This window comes from Cucumis melo, chromosome 11, assembly GCF_025177605.1.
Source record: "Cucumis melo cultivar AY chromosome 11, USDA_Cmelo_AY_1.0, whole genome shotgun sequence".
In the NCBI taxonomy this organism is placed as follows: Eukaryota; Viridiplantae; Streptophyta; class Magnoliopsida; order Cucurbitales; family Cucurbitaceae; genus Cucumis; species Cucumis melo.
This window is the reverse complement of record NC_066867.1, coordinates 10513447-10528140: the sequence shown is the minus strand read 5'-3', so window position 1 is coordinate 10528140 and position 14694 is coordinate 10513447.

The window sequence follows — 14694 nt, the reverse complement described above, 5'->3', positions numbered from 1 at the left end:
CTTAATATTCCTACTTCTTCTTGTTTGTGATTTCTTCGTTTTTTCTTCCAAAAAATTTTCTTTTTCTTCATCTCTTATCTTCTTTTTTCTTCTTAGTACAAGATCTAAACGATATTGGCATAAGATCTAAACGATCGTGTACCAATATCTAGACTAGACGATCAGCTACCTATCTCATATAAATAAAAATAGACCAATATCACTAATAGATTATTTAAATTTGGTACAATATTGTTTAGACTGGGCACAAGATCGTTTAAACTAGTATAAAATCGTTTGGACTAGGTACAAGATTATTTAGACTAGATACAAGATCGCTTAGACAAGGTAAAAAATCGTTTAGACTACGTACAAGATCGTTTAGACAGGTTACAAGGGTATCGTTTACATAAGTACAAGATCGTTTAAATAGGTATAAGATCATTTAGACTTGGTACAAAATCATTTTTAATCGTTTTTTCACGTGTTTGTAACTGATTGTCATTTTTGTTATTTCACGTTGTGAGCTTGTAAGTTTTTTCCTTTTTTAAACTTGTTTTATACGGTGTAAATATTTTCGCGCGTTTTGTTATATTTTTAAAAAAATCCCTTAAAAAGTAAAATGAATTATATTTACGCTTGATAAAAAAAATAAGTCTAAGGGTCGTTTGGGGCAAAGATTATTGGTTTTACTATTTGACATTATCATTTTTTTTTTTTTTTTGCTCGTGTTTACTATTTTTCTTATCAAACTAAACGCTCAAATAATCTAGAGTTTTTATAATGGGTGACTTTTTTGGCATAACATAATAAGGTTATAGCAACTTCTTAAACAATTTGCAAATATAGCAAATTTTTTATTTCTTTTTTATATATTCCTAAAATGCCCTCAGTTTAGATGGAAAGTACGTCGCAGGATTTTTTTCCCTTTTGACGATGATCTTCTTCATTCTCTACTACATTTGTTTTCTATATGATCTTTTCCTCAATATCTAATATCATCCTCTTCATTCTCTCAAATCTAAACAATTTTCTCTTTTTTTCATGATTCATCCTCTCTCTTTTCCTTTTGTGATTTTGTCTCCACCTCCAACGGGTCGATTTTCCATTCAATTCTCTCCTCCAACCATTCGTCTTGCGTTCAACAATTTTTGGCATTAAACAATTTTAGACGTTCAACAATTTTGGCCGTTCAACAATTTTCGGCATTCAACAATTTTTCATTTGCTTCTATTTTAGGTCAATGTTAGGGTTTTCATATCAATCTTATTGGTATGTAATCAAATTTTCTTTAAAAAAAAGCTGAGATTTGTTTCTTAGTTTTTTCATTCAATTTATGTTCATCATCTCAGTTTGATATTTGTTTTCAAATGTAATTTGTCCCTAAATTTTTCATTTGACTTCATCCCATTTTTACAATTTGAGTTTCATCTCTGTAGGTTGATTTTGTTCAATTCAATTTGATGATTTTACTAGAATTTTATAGTAAAAAATGTGTTTATTTTACTTGTATTGGACTTCGTCAAAATTGAACATATTATGAATTTTTCTATCAATATTACGTTTTTAGGTTAAAAGAAATTGAGTTTTTTTTCTTCTGAAATCTATCACTGATAGACTATAGTTAATATGAGCACAGTGATATTAGTCTATCAATGATAGACTTGTATTAATCTTAGTTTATCACTGATAGTAGTCTATTAGTAATAGACTTGTACTATTCTTAGTTTATCACTGATAGTAGTCTATCAATGATAGACTCGTATCCTAGTCCATCACTGATATTAGTCAATTAGTAATAGACTATATCTTCTATCAATGCTATAAGTGTAACACTAGGATGATAACTGTATATTTTTCTTTTTGCAGTAATTCAAAATTATGATTAATCAATGTTATGAGTGTAACAGTAAATACTTTCTATTTGTTTGACTCAGGTGACTTTATTAAGTAGTAATATGAAGTAATGTCATAATGGAGTTTAATTTTTAGCTGATAGTTTCTATCGATTATAGACTTTACTATGAAGTTTATCGTTGATAACTTCTATCACTGATATTAGTCAACCATTGTTGATAGCTTCTATCAATGATAGACTTTACATGTATATTAACAAAACTTTTTTTCGATAAAATGCACCAATTAATATTAATTTGCAATTATTCAACCTGTAATTCAACATGTATAATACTAATTTCTCAATGGAAACACAAAGGCACATAACTAAATGTGAAGAGGTAATGTCACCATGAAGTTTTTCACCGTTATCACTAATAAACTTCAACATACATTGAAGAGTCACGATTATCTAATAATGTAAAGGGGAATAATTTGCAATATTCAACTTGTGGTCCAACACTTTTCTGTATCAATAGAACAAAATCAAATAAAATGTGAAATCTATCATTGGTCTTTTCTATTATGAAATATCCACAAACTAATATAGTACAATATAAATTTACTCAATGAGAGAGTTGCAAATCAAAACTAGGGATAAATCAATCGGTCTCGTGCAATATTCTAGTCTTTTGCATTCTCCAACATTTTTTTTTATCGGTTAAGTTGTCTCTTCGGCCTAACATTTTTAACATTCTTCGCTATTTCCATAGTTTTCACTTCTTTCTTTTCTTGAACAACCTGAAATGATAATATTGAATTAGAGTTTATAAAAAGTGCACATTAAACTAAAACATCTAATAACAATCCAACACAAACATGTAAAACATCTTTCAAGTTGATAGAAACATATCATTGATAGAACATAAACAACATCACATAAAAATATACATTAAACTAAATTATCTACTAACATCCCAATGCAAACAAACTAAACATCCCTCAAGACTATCAGTGATACAAATATATCACTAATAGACCCTAACCCTAAGCACTAACACACAAACCTAAAACAGATCAGAATGCCAAACAAACAAGTTAAACATTCCAACACAAACAAGTTAAACATCCTCTAAATCTGTCGATCAATGATATAAACATATCATTAATAGACCCTAAACAACATAACACACAAAATCCACATTAAACTTGAGCTTTTACTAACTTCCTAAGTCAAACGGACTAAACATCTTCTAAAACTATCAGGGATTGAAACATATCATCGATAGATCCTAGGCAACAATATATAAAAAGTGCACATTAAACTAAAATATCTAATAACAATCAAACACAAACAAATAAAACATCATTCAAGTTGATAGAACATAAACAACATCACATAAAAATATACATTAAACTAAATTATCTACTAACATCCCAATGCAAACAAATTAAACACCCCTCAAAACTATCAGTGATACAAACATATCACTGATAGACCCTAACCCTAAACAATAACACACAAACCTTAAATAAATCAGCATGCCAAAGAAACCAATTAAATAGATCAGTGATATATAAACATATCATTGATAAACCTTAACCCTAAGAAGTAACAACACACAAATTGAAAAATAGAGCACAACCAAACAGAAAATGAAGGAATCAATTTCAAATAAATAGAAAAAGAAGAAAATCTACTTCAAACAGGTTATGACCAAACGAAAATAAAGATACCTTACAAAAATAACTTACTATTTTTCAAACGAAAAGCAAATAACTTATGATTGTACAGGTGGAGTGGAGAACGTAGCGAAATGAATAACACAAAGCAAAGAAGTCTGTAAGATGAAGTAGAGAGCGTAGCGCGGCGAAAGGCACCAGTACCGGCACTAGAAAACCAAATCGAAATACGAAGAAAGGAGAACAAAGTAGAAAATGGAAGGAAAACGTGAAGAATTCTACTTGAAATTGGAATATGAAGCGACAGAAGCTTAAAGTGTATCACTTGAAAGTAGTAGATTGTGAGTTGTGACCTATTAATACACAGTGGCAACACGCAAGTACCAGCATGCCAGGCAAATCAAATCCTTTCTCTCCCTTCAATCAAGAGCTCTTGTCCTTGGCAAGGGGTACTAAAGAAAAGTGAGATGGTGCAACAAGAGGATGGTACATCATCTAACTCACCTAAAATAATTAAACAAATATCCCAACATGAGCTATACAAGCATAAGAGTCATTAATGGTGTTACTCACAAAGTTAGTGGAGCCAAATACGACCCCAAGCCATGATCTTGGAAGTCAAGGTTTTGTCAAGAGTTTTGATGAGCTACTTTGAAGTTAGATGTATATTGATGAGATAAGCATGCACGATAGATTTCATATCAATTGAAGTTCAAATAGGTTCATTATGTTGATAAGTGACTCCTTGCTAAATTCATGTGCAATGTTACCACAAGTGATTTTGCTCATAATGTATATATGGGGAGACATGGTGCCAGCTCTCCACCATCCTTAGACCTCATGTTCTAAGTGAGCTCTTGCATGACGCATGCGTGCGTCAAAGTGTTACGAACTTTACAGAAAAAGTATATTAGGTGTCTTCCATCAAGAATGAGATATTATGGATAATATCGGATGTTATAGATACCAACAGTATGCCCCTTCCCATAGGTAAGAGGTTTTGGTATAGTAAAAAAAAAATAGTATTTGATAAGCAATTTTGACTCGTTTGTGGACACGAGAGGGTTCTTGCTTCAATATGTTTGGTTAGATGGATGTCTCGTAAGTCCCCAGTAGGAAAGTTGCCCATGGGTTGATATGTGTGTCAAACTAGGAGATAGAAAGTTGATGGCATCGTGACAATCAATATGACATCCAGAATCATCAATGGGACTTAATAGTCACTGGTGGCATAATACTTTGTCTTAGTTGCTTGGTAATTAGTGTTGTAATGATCTAGTAAAGTTTGATAAGTGGCCTCTAGATGAATAGAATATTATAAATATTAAAATGAAATATAGATGTCCATTCCATTATCCATTAGTGTGCTTAGTAGTCACAGACACATGTCAACCAATTTATCATCCAACACGCATGTCATGTGTCAAGTAAACATGAGTTCTTAGTGGCCATGTGACCCACCTCATGTTTGTCAAATTGCCTATAAATAATTGCATTTTGTGGAGTTGTAAGAAGTACTAATATTGGGAAAAATTCCAAAAGAAATTGGAGAAAGTGGAGTAAGTAAAAATTTAGAGATTTTTTTCTTAACTTTCTTATTTATTTATATTATTTATATTATATATTATTACTTTATTACTTTAATATTATATTTTATCGGTTTCCATATTTCGATTGTGCCTCATTTTTACCACACGTTATTAGAACGAGCTTCGATCGTCTCCTTCGTCGAAGGTAGGTCGCCTTCTATGATCGTCCTAACGGTATGTCAGTTTTCCCCTACTTGTTATAATTAATAAAAGAAATATTATTTTGCATGTTTGATATATATTAAATATCTATTATTTGATACTAATAGTAGTAATTATTTATCCTAAAAGTTTGATACACTAAAATGTCATAAAGAATATGATCATCAAGAAGCAATTATTCTATATTTCGGATATGCTCCTACAGTAGCAATATCAAAAGAAATTTTTTAAGAATATTATGTACTTAATTATTTCTTCTCGTGGTTGAATGATATAATGAGTTATTGACTGAAAAATCATAAACATCAGTCGACTGAAAAAATCAACATTTTCCTGAAGTGAATGTTGTAAATTTTAGTAGTGGTGGATGAAAATAATCAATCTCGACCAACTGGAACAATCTCATTCCCTGAAGCGAATATTGTGAATTTGACGATTGTTATAACCACATTAAAATAAGGAGTAATTATTTTTCGTGGTTGGTTATTATAATCATCAAAATCTCAAAAGAACTGCATGAAATGATGATCATAAAAGAAAAACTCCACTAAAAAAAAGAACAATGTGGAAGCAGATTTTGCATATCAAACTGATAATATATTTGGTCCATCAAATATGACAAATTTGGATGTAGTAAAGTTTTGAATCTCCTGTAGAGATTATCATATTTGATAAAATACCAAGTGCTTTATTTATGAATTAATAATTAAAGTTTTTTTTTTATCTCTCGTTTTTATATATATTCTAAGTTTTTTCTAATTGTAATTATTTTGTTTGATGAAGAAACATGGATAATTTTCTTATGCTTAATAACTTAAAAATGAGTAATGAACTTTTATGTTTAGTAGATAGTGCAACTACGCACACAATACTGACAAGTAAAAAATATTTTTCCACATCGACAATGCTAGAAGCAAAAGTCAATACAATATCAGGTTTTGCAAACCTAATTGAAGGGTTTGGAAAAACAAATATTATTTGGTCTAGAGGAACAAAATTCACAATTGATAGTACATTGTTCCCTAGTCAATCAAAGAGAAATCTATTGAGACTCACAGAAAAAATGATAGAATATCTTTATATTATATCTATTGTCTCAAATGAAAAACGTATATTAGAAAAGTTGCCTACTTTATCTTCTAGATTATATTATACTCATATACGAGTAGTTGAAACATATGCAACAATGACCACCCTACAAGAAATTGCGTTTTTAGCGGCACACAGAAAACATCACTAAAAGACAAAAACACATCGTTAAAAGTATTAGTGACGAAGAGCCATTCGTCGCTAGGACTGTTGCCGATTTCGCGTTGGTTAAAGTTTTAGCGACGCAAGAGTTTGCACCACAAAAGATATACTTTTAGTGACGTTTGCGCGTTACTAAAGGCTTACTTTTAGTAACATAAGTTATGTCACTATTTATTTTCTATAGTGATGTTTTGAACATGCCACTAAAGGTGTTGTTTTAGTGACAAATATTATTGTTGCTAAAAGTTAATTTGTGACTGTTACAAATAGCTTTTGCGACGTATTGAAGTGCGCCACTAAAAAGTCCTACAATTTTTTTTTAAAAAAAGTAATGCTTTTGTGACGTTATTGAAAGCGCCAGTAAAAGAATCTTATTACATAAAAAAAATAATATCCAATTGATTAATTATATAAACATGTTATAAAATGCAAACATAATAATTTTAAAAACTTACCACTAAGCAACATGCAATAACATCAATTTCATTAGAAGAAATATATGTCAAGAAACTTCAATAACTTCATAAATAGTTCAAGCAATGTCAACCTAAGTTATAAAGTACGAAGTTACATCTAGTAAATGGATGTCCAAAGTTAGTTCCAAGTTATAACCATGAAGTTACATCAAGAAGTTACATCGGGCCAAAAGTATCGTGCATAACAAAAAATTCCTACAAGTCTTGGACTAAAAGTATGTGCATACCAAAAAATTATAAGATACGAATCAAAAACTCTTTTAATATTCATCTGAAGTCTATTTGTGCGTCAAATCTGAAATGCAACATAACAAAATAAATTAGTAAAACATGTAAGCAAAAAATGAAACTTAGGCACTTTAAATATGACATACTCAAATAGATAAAATTCAAACTTTCTAAGAGAAGGGGGGGGGGGGGGGAGGGGGGGGGAGGGGAGACATGTCTAAATCGAAAGGAACAAACTCCATAATGAGGACATAGGGCATGTCTACATCAAAATCGACAAATTCAATATGATTGAACTTAATAAACGGCTTCAAAGTATTATGACACTACTCAAACGGATAAAACCCAAACAATCTAAAACAATGACGGAAAGGGGGGGGCATGTCTAAGATGAAATTTCAAACATCCTAAAACAATGAGGGGGGCATGTCTACTTCAAGGACCAAAATCATCACAAGAACAAATATATTATGGTTGCATATACTACTCTAATCTGACACTTTATATCAAACTAATTAAGCTAAAAGAATGAGGGGTTGTCTAAATTAAAAACTCAAACAATGATTAGAGGGGCATTTCTACATCAATCAACAATATCATAATGACACTCCATAACGTCGTTCTAATCACAAAGACCAAAATCATCACAAGAACGAATCTATGACTACCATAACTGCAGGATAGTCATATCAATTCACAATATACTATGTTTCTATATACTACTCTAATCTTACATTTCATATCAAACTAATTAAGTTGAAAAAACTACATGTTGACTATCATTTTGCAAGTAGGCAATCTGTGCATTTGTTTCTTTTGTGTTTTATTGAATTGCTTCATTTCTAGCATTCTTGGGTCTTGGTCCCCAACCTTGTCCTTTCACATGTCCCGACCACTTACCTAATATCCGTTCACATATTTTTCTTTCTAGAAGAGGTTCACTCCCTTCTTGTGATGAAGTGGTTTTTAATTCCATCATTTCATCCTACACCATAATTATATAATATATCAATTCGTTCTAGGTTAAGAAAAATTTCAACAATGAACATACAACTTTACTTACATATTTCACTTTAGCCTTATTCACCCACCTCTTCTTCTCATTGGAATGCGTGAATTGAAATAATTCAAACTCACTTACTTCCTTACCCTCTTCTTTCTATACATGACAACCAACATTATAGATATGAAAAGTATTTATAAGTACAATATAAAAATAAGTGTCACACCATTTTATGTTTAGGGCGTAAAAATGTTGAACTTCCACATTGATGACTGAATGGAAGTTTAGTGTGTAGTGAACAAATGAAAATCTCTATACAACACACTCATCTCATGTTCAAGATAATATTGTACCAAAGGTTCATTTATGTCTAGAATGAAGTAATTCTAGCATTAAGAAATAAAACAAGTTAGTTTGTACTTGGTCTAAAACAAATTACATAGTATTTTCCTAAAACTAAACTTAAATAGCTTACCAAAAGTTTATCTACTATCTCCCTTTTCACCTCTTTCGATACATCTGACCAACGTTCACATTCAAGAGGTACTATCACTCGTACCTCTTTTCCAATTTGAGAGTTTAACTATAAGGAGTCCTTACAAATCAATTTTCTATCTTCAAAGTCAATTCTAATTGGAATGGAACCATTTGCTTGGACATATTTCTCAAGTCCAACCTCTCTAGTTGCTCCTCGTCCTTTTATTTTTGTACTAGAACCTACATAAGAAATTTAGATATTAATAAATCTAATGTTGTATGAAAACTAGAAGATTTAACATAGTAATGAATACAAATCTTTTTCATCAACCAATGCTTCATCGGTTGATGCTTCTTCATTACTTTTTGCAGTAAAGTCTTCTTGGTCTCCGATTATCAAAGGTTCAACATCTTCTTTATTAAAATTTTATGAATCAAGGTTATGTTCAACTCTAGGATAACATGTGGATATGGTTTCATCTAATGTTACTTCTATTTCATTACTTTCTATTTCTGGAGTATCCAACACATGTCTTGGTTTAATTTGTTGAACTATTTTCCAACCTTAACCAAGTTTATAATCATCTACGTAAAACACATGTGCTGCATGACTTACAAGGATGAAATGTTCATCTTTGTACCATTGGTTACGAGTATTTATTGATGTAAAGCCATTAACTATGTTAATTCTATTCTTCCTTGAACTAGTATTATACCATTCAAACCTAAAAAGCACAACTGCCTTCATGCAATATATTGTATCCTTATAATTTCATGTAGTTCACCAAAAAAAGAGATTTGTTCTGTTTCATCATCACCTAGCACCATTACTCCACTATTCTGAGTGGTCCGACGACTATCGCGATCTTTAGTGTGAAATCGAACTCTATTTGCTATACACCCGCTTAAGAGCGAGCACAATCATTTGGACCATACGCAAGGGCATACAAATCATCGGATATGGATTTATCACAATGCAACCTTTGGGCCTAATCACAAAGGAAATGCTTAAATGTAAAAAAAAAAAATTGTATAAAGCAAGGTACGACCACAAAAAAAGACATACCTTTACTTTGAATCAAGTAGGAAATTCTAATTGTTATCTCTTATGCATATCACCATGTCCATTACTTGACTCTAGGATTCTCATATGCTCCCTATTTTTTGCAAGTTTGTGTAACTTTTTAGTCATATATAAAATATTAAAAATGAATATAAGCAAAGCGATACATACTAGAAATAAGGTTCCACTTCATCACACTTGTTTATAATAAACCAATGTGATTTCTCTAACTCATCAGGGGTTAGTTGTCAAAATAAGGCACCACCTAACCACCTTATGTGTTGAGAGAAAATTGATAGACCACAATTGTATATCTCCTTATCATCAATGTCATCATTATTTCAATCCTCTCTATTAAACCTTGTTTCAATGCCACGTAAATGTTGGAATTTATGTCCTAAAACTTGTACTTTGTTATTTGATTCAATAAGTTTATTATTGAATGCTATAATCTTAAAACCATTAAATTAAGGTCCAGAGTCTATTTTACTAAGTTTGTCAATACACTTGAACTTTATGTAGAGACATAAACATGGATTAAGTTCGAGTTAATAGCCCATATAGTCTATAGTGTATGTATAAGGTTGGGCGCCTTATTTTGGAGAAACACTATGGATGCAACCCGCTCCGTAGTTAGTACAAACAATGTAATCCTGAATCGTTCATGTGGAGACATAGAAGTGGGGGCATCCTATGTAAATGATTTGCATAAGGTTGGAACCACGAAATCGTCACTTTTAGTTATAACGCCGTAAACTATATAAACTGACTATTTCAATTATAATGACCTACGTAACTTGATCTTAATCCTGAGCTAACTATGAACTTTTGTTCATTCGGTAGTATCCTTAGATGTGCATAAGTGAGGGCAGCTCATCATCACTGGCCCAATAAGCCTCCCATTTTATGGATAAGACCGAGTGGATAGCTAAAGACATAGGATGCAAGACGGAACTCACTCCTACCCACTTCTGGGATAGTAGATAGGTTGTTCCCTTAAGGATTAAATCCAAGTCTTGAACAAGGGGTCCCACCTTCTCATTGGCCCGAGAAGGATTTAGGTTTATAGGTTGGACCTTAAACCAATTGTTCAATAGTGGATCAGTGGGTCTTAAGGAGTAAGCTGTAATCTCGGAGGTAAAACGGTATTTTGACCCAACCAAGATTACGAACAACCTGTGAAGGATCGACTTACCCATCATGGTTATATCAGGTGGATAGAAATATATCTATAGTGAGGGGAGTGCAACTACGAGTCTTTAGTGGAATGACTCATTGGTTAACAAATGTTGATTAAGTTTCGTCTAAGAGTTTAGCCAATTAATCTTGAATCGTTGGAGGTCATGATCTATAGGTCCATTAGGTTCCCCTACTAGCTCATATGGATTCAACTTAGAACAATATGTTGGAATAACTCGAATTGTTCCAATTAGGTAAATAGAGAGAAACCGACAAGTGTATATGATATAAGTCGGTAAATATAAACTTTAAGCTTTATGTTTAAATATGATTTAAATAATAAAAATATGAATATGGATTCATATTTAGAAGCTTGGAAAGTTTTGAAACGGTCAAAGTTGTAAAAGTCAACATGTTGACTTTTGACTTTGAAAAACAAAACTTTGACCGGATTTATATTCAAATATGATTTGAATTTTAGAAAAATAAATGCGGATTCATACTCGGAAGGTTGAAATTATTCAAGACAGATAAAATAGCAAAAAGTCAAAAAAGTTGACTTTTGACTAAGAAAAGTCAAAGTTTGACTTTGACTTAATTGGTCAAATGACCAAATTGCCCTTTTGACTAATATATTTATTACTAAGTGTTAGTGGGAAATGTGGCAGCTTGTAATGAATTTATAAGCCACTAATTCCATTAATAGTTAATGGATTAATTAGGTGTTGAGATTTCATACAGTAAATTGCATGCATTTTGCATGAAATTTTCTTTATAAACTCCCATTTACAGAATGAGAAGATGATGATGAAAATTTCATGAAAAATCTTTAAACGATACACCTTCCTCCATCCATCTCTCTAAGATTTCCTTCACAAAAAATGAGTCCCACAACTCGGTTATTAGTCTTGAGATTAGTAGGTCAACATAGTAGTTGTCCTTTGCTTGTGATCTTCAGGTAAGAAGAAGTTAAGAACTACAAAGGTAAGCTCATTGTTTACCCTCTCTATTCTTCGTTTAGGTGAGTCATTTAGTTGCAACATGTTTTTTTTTCTAAATCGTTTAGATGCATATAAAGTAAAGCATGATCATAGTCTTCCACTGCATGTTTCTCTGATGTTTTTGTTCCTTCAGTAAATACATAGAACAAAAGTTCAAGGATTCATTTATGACAATAAGCATATGCAATTGAACCCTTAAGTCGAGTTTCGTTTCTAACATATTGCTTCGAATAACGCAAACTCCTGAGACAACATGAACCAAATTACATCTGTCAGAATCCTACATCATAAAAGTAATGACAACAAATAATTCATATACCTTTTGATTGGATACATCCAACTATATTCAATAGGTCCAACAATTCTTGCTTCCTACGGCAAATGGACCATCACGTCAAAAAAGCTGGCAGGAAGATCTTTTCCAACTTACTTAAGATGATTACTATATCATCTTGCATTTTGTCTAATTCTGATATGCTCAAAGTTTTTTTACATAGAGCATGGAAGAAATTTGACAACTCCGATATAGTAGTAGAAATGTCCTTATGTAGATAAGGTTGAATACCGATTGGGAAAAGTCTTTGTAATAAAACATGACAATCATGACTCTTTAAACCATATATTTTTCCTTCCTTCAAATTAACACAACAAGATATGTTGGATGCAGAACCATTTGGAAACTTCACAGACTTCAAGAACGTACAAAAGTGAACTTTTTCAGCAACAGTTAACATGTAGGAAGCATGAGAGTTTACACGTTTATTTCCAATATCTTGTATGTGAAGCTCCTTTCTTATTTTCAAGTTAGCTTAGATCCTCACGAGCTTTAATAGTTTTTTTAGTCTTTCCATCAATGTTCAATATCATACCAACCCAGTTATCACAAATATTTTTCTTAATATGCATCACGTCGAGTTTATGACGTAATTTATGGTTTTGTGAATAAGGAAGATTGAAAAAAAAAATGTTTTTTTAGTCCAAATGTGCTCAATATTTGTTTTTTTTTCTTTTGATATCATGTCTTGTAGGATTTTTGCTTAATAGTGGAAAACTCCTAGAATTCAATTGATTTATAATATCTTGTCGAGATAAAATATTTCAAGCTGCTCATATTTCGTGTTTTCTATCATGTTGTCTACTTTTATGCCATGCATGTGTTAAAAGGTAGATATCGACGATGCCCCATATAACAAATTTTGCTCTTTAGTCCCATTGAGCTTGTATCAACATTGTAAACTGAGCATGCTTTATAACCTTTTGTCCTCCAACTAGATAAATCATCTATCAGTGGTTGTAAGTAATGTCAATTTCTTTACTAGGAGACCTTGGACTAGGGATGAGTAAAGATAGAAAAGTGAATGGTGCTTTCATACACTTCCAAAGAAGCAAGTTGTATGGAATGAGTATAATTGGCCACATGCTGTATGATGTGCTCATGTTTCCAAATGGATTAAACCCATCAGAAGAAAGTGCTAATTTGACATTTTGAGCGTCTGAAGAAAAATAAGGATATTGTTCATCAAAATGTTTCCAACCCTTAGCATCAAGAGGATATTGTTCAGTTTCACACCTCTTATCTTTGTGCCACCTCATATCCATTGCGGTATGTTTTGAAAGAAATAATCTTTTCAACCTTGCCTTTAGTGGAAAATATCTTAGCACCTTATATGGAATTTGTTTTCCCTTTCTATCATTCAACCTATATCTAGACTCTCCATAATGCGGACATCCAAGTGATGCATAATCTTTCCAAAATAAAGCACAATAAAAAATGGAGAAAATCTTAAAAATGGAGAAGATCAACAGTATCTCCATGGAATATCCATCGCCTATAAGTCGGGGACATACCATATTTATACAAATGACATTATATGACATCTAATATACCCAATTGATGTTCAAATAATTTGAACAAGGACATCTTACTCTTTACTCTTCGTTTAAATGATTAGTTGCAATGTCGATAAAGTTAAAAACACCATCAGAATATTCACTACAAGCTCGATCTTTTAAATTTATCCAACTTCGATCCATAATAAGTACAACGCTTAAAGTACCAAAGTTAGAAATCCAAGTGAAAGAATCAAAGTCATATGTTAATTGCTTAATAAGTAAGTATACAATCAATAACACATCCAAAAGAACGAAAATTACACTTACAGAGAGAAAGAGCAATCAAAACAACAATTGCCAAAACCTAAAATCAAGATCTTTAGATCAAGTCAAGCATAGGCATGAATAAATAATCGAAAAGGGGAAAAGGGTTGTAGCAGAAAGCAATAACAAAGAAATGCAAAAACATAATTGAAGCCAATCTAAACTCACAACTTCATTTATGAAAGTGAAAACACAATAACAAAAAAAATAAAAAAACATAATAACAACAAGAATAATAAAAATTCCATTGAAGCTAATTATGCTATTAATCGAAGAAGATGTTCATCTTTCAATTTCTAAACAGTAATCAAGACATTACTATGCAAAGGTACTATTCATTTTTTTATGCATGATTTAACAACGGTGGTGAGGACACAATCATAGTTTTGAATGTTTGTTTGCTTATTGTTAGAGAAACTGAAAATGAATTTGTTAGCTTAATTTATTATGCTACCATTATATATAGTGTAGAAGCTGAATAACCACTCACTTATAAAAGTAAAAACTTGAATATCCTCTGGAAAGATTATCACAAGCTAATTGAAGTATTGTTCTGATAAAGATTGTTCTAAAAATAATTATTTCAAACCATAAAATTGAGTGGGTGCCA